Genomic DNA, 7,574 nt, shown 5'->3' with positions numbered 1-7,574 from the left:
CAGACTCTTAAAAACATTGACAAGAAAATAAAACTTGTATCGGACCGGTTCACACGAGCTTCAGAAGGTCAGATGCGAGTTTGCAAATCCAACCTTAAAAATAAATCAGACGTGAACCTAAAAAAAAAGGAATAATCGAGTATCAATATAGTCGAGGACAGGAGAAACGTACTCGGGCCTTTTTTTTAAACTTGTCTCCCGAATCCGAGCGACACCTAATTGGCAGCATAGAGGAGAGCACTGCGAATTCACGCCTCGCGCCATCGCGCCTTCAACTTTGCGGACGCAACACGGACATCCATCAAGCACGAATAGTTGTATCTCTGCGCCGTCGTCAAAGCGCATCCTCTCCCTTACTCCATTTCCATATTATGTTGCTTTTGTTGTCTCAGTTGCAGTGGTACCTCAAGGGATACGTGGGCACAACAGCCGAAGATAGGAAATAAGACGTAATACGGCCTTGTTTTGAAACTTTTCACTCGAATCTGAATGACACCTCAGCATAGAGAAGCATAGAGAAAAGCATTGCGAGTTCATGCCTCGCGTCATCGCACCTTCAATTTTGCAGACGCAATATGGACATCCATCAAGTACGAATAGTTGTATCTCTGCGCCGTCGTCAAAGCGCATCATTTCCCTTACTCTATTTCCATATTGTGTTGGTTCCGTTTGTCTGAGTTGCAGTGGTGCTCCAAGGGCTACGTGAGCAACAGAGCCGAAGATAGGAAATATGTAATCCGACCTTGTTTTTCAACTTTTCTCCCTGATTTCACTAGCAGCATAGAGTAAAGCATTTTTCAGTTTACGCCTCACGACTCACGCCATCGCGCCTTAAAGTTTTCTTGTACAAAATAGACATCCATGTTGCACGCATAGTTGTATCGCGTTTACGTATATCTTATTTTTGAACTTTGAGATCAGATACGGTTAAGTTTGCTCAAAATATGCAAGGGTTTGTCCAAATCAATAGTCATTTTAAAAGGGAAAAATTATGTTCAAAGGTCTTTCGACCGAGGAAGCCTAAAACTCACCTAGAATCGATGCATTCAATGGCTTTAAACGGAGTTTAAGTTGTCACTTGTCGGCTTGTCACTCTGCTCTCTGCTAAGTTGTCGGCTTGTCACTCATCGCATTGGCCAAGAGTTATTTCGTAATTAGAGATCCTTCGAGAGTAATTGAAATTTTTTCGTTTTATAGCCATCCAAATATAAAGATAGAAACTCGTAGTTCTCTCTAAAATTCTTCAAAATGTAAATGATCAATAAGTATCACCGTGAGATAAAATGATAAGTAGAGTTTCTTTAGGCATAGTGGCCTCGTTTCATGTAAAAAATTTACAGTGAATCTTGAACTCCAGAAAACTCGTTCGATGTCTTGATACTCTGACCTATACACTGAAAAAAATTCTCGGCGTTTTTACCAAGGTCCATTGGTACCTTTATCATCTCATTTTTTTACCAATTATTGGTAATTTTACCAAGACAGACTGGCAAACTTACCTAAAAACCGGTATTTTTACTGTTTTTTCAGGTAAGAATACCACTTTTATTGTTAATCAATTCCCGGTAACTTCGCCATTTTATCGCGGTAATTCTACCACAATGGATAAAAAATATTGGCGTTTTTACCAAGGTCCAGTAAAATTTCCGAGAAAGTTCGATCATTTTACCGAGATTTCTCGATAAAATTACCAATTCCATGAATGGTAACTTTACCAAGAAAAAACCGGGATCAAATGGAATTCTGAATTCTTGGTAATTTTACCCTTTTCTTAGTAAATACACCGAGATTTGTTTTCAGTGTTTGATGTCTTGATACTCTGACCTATAGATTCACCGTAGATGAATGGAAAATAGTGTTGCCAATTTTCGAGTATATGTGCCATCGCGAGTATAGAATTTCCTGCCTGAATATCAAAGACGGCAGTAGGAGGGATAGACGCGGGGGTGAGTTCTGAGGGGCGTGCGGGAGTGTGCGAATGGGGGTTGATATCACTCGCCGAGATATGAGAAGCAATTGACATTAATGAACTCTCAGCTGACTCATAATTCATCGCGATTTAGAATCGAGTTAAAAATACCAATCTCCTCGGCTCTCGACCGTTGCCAGTTCTCGAGGGGAAAATAAAACTCTCATCACCGTGAAGATCATCACCGGGGCTCCGCCCCCTGACTCGTGCAACCCTCAAGAAACGCTTCGCGCACTCCTGTTTTTAATTTTCACGAGAAGTTTCATTTTTCCATTCGGGGATTTTATGCCGTTTCCTATAATACCGTTCAACGATAGGCTTTAAAATGTCTATGAAAAACCATATCTAATGTCCTAAAGGACAAAAAGTGAACAGTATGGTCAATTTTAGCCGAAATGTGCATCGGTAGTATGTCAACATTGACATGACTAATTTTCTTTCATAAAACTCTTCAAAGGCATTAAGGTTTAATAATTATCTTTAGTCACCATAAAAATAAATGCAATCTGCAAAATTACAATAAATTGGATCGCATTTGGCAAAAAGGAACCAGCGTGATCGCAGTGTTGTAAAAATGTTGCTTCTTCATAATCATCCAAGAAATCTACCAACTGATGCAACAAAGATGCGTTTTGACGACGGCGCAGAGATACAACTATTCGTTCTTGATGGATGTCCATGTTGCGTCTGCAAAATTGAAGGCGCGATGACGCGAGGCGGGAACTCGCAATGCTTTTCTCTATGCTGCCACTGAGGTGTCGTTCAGATTCGGGTGAAAAGTTTCAAAACAAGGCCGTATTACATCTTATTTCCTATCTTCGGCTGTTATGCCCACGTATCCCTTGAGGCACCACTGCAACTGAGACAACGAAAGCAACATATTATGGAAATAGAGTAAGGGAGAGGATGCGCTTTGATGACGGCGCAGAGATACAACTATTCGTGCTTGATGGATGTCCGTGTTGCGTCTGCAAAATTGAAGGCGCGATGACGTGAGGCGTGAATTCGCAGTGCTCTCCTCATGCTGCCAATGCGGTGTCGCTCGGATTCGGGAGACAAGTTTAAAAAAAGGCCCGAGTACGTTTCTCCTGTCCTCGACTGTATTGATACTCGATTATTCCTTTTTTTTCAGGTTCACGTCTGCAGAATCGCAGATAGTTCTGGCTTTCCACCAAAACATCGTTAATTTTAAAGGAAAATAATCGTGTAGATTCGAAAAGAGTACATACTTTTGTAAGGTTTTTTTGAAAGAAAATTAGAAGTTGCACGATTTTGAAAACACCGTAATCGCACTGTTTCCTTTTTGCTAAATGCGATCCTATTTAAATTCAGACTTTCCCTATGCGCGTATCTTGATTTTAAGCCATTTTCTCGAAAAAACCACTCGTTTTTTCCCGACCTGCCGGCCGGTTATTGAATTTAACATACAAAGCTATAGACAAAGGGGACAAAAGGGATATGGAGGGACTCTATTGGTAGACGGTGGTGGTTGCAATGGACAAAGAAGGTACGTAGTAGACTTACGCCCGTGTCCCACGATCAAATGAACTCATCAAATATTCATCAAATGCAAGATGGTGACTGGTTTTCGTGCAAGTCCGCTGTATCAAAAGTTAGCGGTCCGTCAAATGTTGATGTACCGCCATCTTGCATTTGGTGACTATTTGATGAGTTCATTTGATCGTGGGACACGGGCTTAAGTAACGGCAACCCACAAGAAATCCGACAGTTAGTCCATATCATTATTTCCCTCAGCCTATGGGAATCACACATTTTAACCAATAGGATCGGTCCATACTTTCTATGTCCTTCTTGTCTATAGCTTTGTTCATCATTTTCAATAATCAGCCCGCAGGCAAAATTTTGCAATAGACCCTTTGTCGAACGGGGAGAAAATCTTTCCACAGGGTCAAATGAAGGCATTCGGTCGCGCTCTGCTCAAGAGCAAATCAAAACCGTGAAAACATGACAACCTTAATGTGCGTCGAAAGAGAGCGGGCGGCTTTTGCGACATGTTCGAATTCTTCAGGGACAGTCATTCCCGGATTTCATGACATTCTACTGCCTTATAACTGAAGCAAATGGATTCAAAAGGGAACGGAGTCATTTGTCTAACTTTCAGAGAAACTAAAAACAAGCGGGAAAGCTCTAATACGTTGGTATTAGAGAAGCGCTCAGCATTGAGGGTCTGCCTGAAGTGAAGAAATATTCAACTTTTAAACCAATATATATTTACTTTATTTCAGAATTTTTATTAAAAACTAAATTACAGAAACTAAATTAAAGCTTTCTTAAATAGAATTTTTTTTTTTTCTTAAAATTTGAAAATTCAATCTATAAGTTTTCGCGCTTTTTTCGAAGAATGCCGTGGTTGGAGCTTCCTATAGATCGTATTCGATACATCAAACGGCTGAGATTGTATCGATATCGATTGGTTCAAAATATAAACATAGCCTCAAGAGTAAATTCAGAAATCTGAGAGAACGGGTCTTTTGGAACAGATTTTTTATTCTTTTGCGTACCTAATGCCAATTTAAAGTGAAATTGTCAGGAATTTTCTCATTTTCAGCTTTTCCAACTTAAATCCTTACAGTTTGGTTTGAGGTTATGTGCTATTGTTTTGAACCAAACGATACATCGAACCGTTATCGAATACGGTCTATAGTCATACTACTCGACATCAGCTGATAGCAAACAAAGGTTACCAAGGAAACCGTAAACGCGTAACAACTACCTACCGTCGCCAGAGCCAAAGACAAAAAATAAGTCAAAGACACATAACCTAGATGTAAGCGAATTCTACTAAGGTCTCCGAATAAAGTTATCACCGGTGGAAAAGTTTTCGTAAATCAGAACGCGCATCTTGAACTTTCGAAAGTAATTATAGAATAACTATAAACCGCATAGCGAAGAGAGTTTTAGGACTGTTATTTATTTCTCACGCTAATTTGCATTTAATCGTATTCACAGAGCTATTATGAGGTAATCAAAAAATAAATTTTCCTAAATGACGTTCCGTGCATCGATGAGTTGGTGCGCCATTTGACCGCTTGAGCGCCCTACTATACTAGAGCTCTAGTGGCAAATCGAAATCAAAAAGCGCCGCCTATCGGCTGAGCGCTTAAAACTGTGACTTCTTTTGGCACGGTGACATTTTTTTAGCTAAAGTTTAAATCACAGCCTAGAACGCTATTAACAATGACCACTTGGAGGATATCCTGCAATGCTAAAATCCTCTAAAAAAATAATATTAATTTATCAACTAAAAAGTAGGTACACTGGAAAAAAACACATTGGATCTAGAGTCCAGACTCTTAAAAACATCGACTAGAAAAAATACTCTCGATTCAATCGGATTTTTGCTTAAATCAATAACTAAGCCTCTTAATTTGAGCGGATTTCCTTTTGATTTAAGCTTAAATCTGATCGAATCAAGAGTATTTTTTCTTGTCAATGTTTTCAAGAGAGTGGACTCTATATTCAATGTGTTTTTTTTTCAGTGTAGACATTTAAATTGAATAATGCAGAAAACATTGGGCCTCGTAAATCCAATACATATTAAGCTTAGCAAATCGATTGCTGCAGTGCGGAACCACATATCGATGGTGTAAGTCGGCAATCACATAACCCGGTTTGCGACGTCGCAGACTTCCTGTCATACTTCATCTTTTATATCTGTCATACGAGCGCCTACGAGACTGCAGGAATACTTCACGCATCGCGCCAAACCTGCATTTGCTAGTCTGCGTGAAACGCATATTGACGGTGTAAGGCGGCAATTACACACCTTGGTTTGCGACGTCGCGCGTTGCCGACTTCCTGTTATACTTTATCTTTTAGCGGAAAACAACTCAACAGAAATCCTTTAAAACTGCCGTGATTTTTCTTCTCTGTGCTAAGAAAATTCTACAAAAACTTCAAGGAATGATGTCAATATTTGTTCTCCTAACATAGAGACGGAGATTTTCAGACACCGCAAACGAGATACGTGGTTGCGGACTCACGCAGCGCCGTCGATGTCACTATTGCTGCAATTGAAAATCCCTGATTCCAGTTTTTTTATTTTATTTTTTTTTATTTATTTTTTTTTTTTTGACACGCGCATTTTTGGACGGATTTATTGACGCAACCGCGTTGTGCCCAAAAGAAAACCAGAACTGCAAAAACGTGACAACCAGAATACCCGTTGAATAAGAGCGAGGGTTTTTTTTCCTCGATGTTCGAATTCCTGAGGGATGGTCATTCCTGCATGCGGGTTTCATGACATTATGTTGCCTCGTAAATGTTGGTGATTGCTCCGCGAAGTCCAGTGGCGTGGCGTGCTTTGCGACATATCGATTTATTTGCCTTTTAAACCTATGGGAAAGGATCGATAGAACGGGTGTTCGCAGCGAACACCTTAATAATCGATTCTTTACCATAGCTTCAAATGGAGAAATATCGATAATCGATCATTCACGCCTCGCCACTGTCAAAGTCGTGTCCGTCTCAGATGTACCCGTCACATCTTCGACGAATCCTCATCCTTTGTTCCGAAACACGTGTAATTTTGTCGCTCCTCTGACGTGAGAGCGTACCTGTATAATCACATGAGCCCTGGGAAGCGCAGAATTTTACAGAGAACAGGGCTTGTAAAGATATTGAGTTACGCTTTAACGTCAGAGGAGCAACGAATTCGTTCGTGATTTGATCTAACAAGTCCGAAAATGGAGATGTTGCATGTGTGAGGAATTTGCGATTTGACTGTTGATTCTAATGCAAAAGTTCGCGAGAAACACGACGGTGCCGCTGGTTTTCTCTGAAATCAACTCCCAAGCTCAAAAAAAAGCTCTCAAGTTGAGGCCAAAATGGTGGGGATATCCCACGCTATCCTGAGATTCCACCTCTACATCAAGACGAACTCTCCATGCACAGATAGGGAGCAAATACATTGACAGGGCTGCCACTTTATATGGGGGACTCCAAAACTGAAAACACGGCAACCCTGCTAATGTATTTGCTCCCTATCTTTACACGGAAAGTTTGTCTTGATGCAGAAGTGGATTCTCAGGATAGCGTGGAATATCCCTCCATTTTGGTCTCAAATTGAGAGCTTTTTTAAAGTTTGGGAGTTGATTTTGATTCAAGCAAAAATCCGAGGAAACAAGAGAAGGTATTTTTCTTTTCAAATATTTCCTGGCGTCGTTCCGTTGCGGGTGTAATTTAGTCTACGAAAAATTGAAAAAGTTTACTCGCGGTCGATTTTTTGCGAAAGCCCTATCAATAGGTACTACTAGCAAAAGTTAACGAAACTTTGCGCAAAAATTAAGTTCCGTAAACCTATCTCTGTGTGGACAATGTCTTGCATTTATAAGAAATGAACGAAAATATTGCGAAAGAACAAACATTAATGGGGGTTAATAATTTCAACTTCCGCTTCCACGCCGCGCTGACTGCACCGTGTTAGACGCAATGCGTGAAGTATTCATGCAGTCTTGTAGGCGCTATGCGTTTCACGCCGACCGCCGCTGACCGCACTGTGTTCGACGCAATGCGTGAAGTATTCACGCAGTTTTGTAGGCGCTACTAGGTATGTCTTACACGCCGACCGGCGCGCCGAGGGCTT

Source organism: Bemisia tabaci, chromosome 10 (assembly GCF_918797505.1).
Source record: "Bemisia tabaci chromosome 10, PGI_BMITA_v3".
Taxonomy (NCBI): Eukaryota; Metazoa; Arthropoda; class Insecta; order Hemiptera; family Aleyrodidae; genus Bemisia; species Bemisia tabaci.
Note: the sequence above shows the minus strand (reverse complement) of the source record.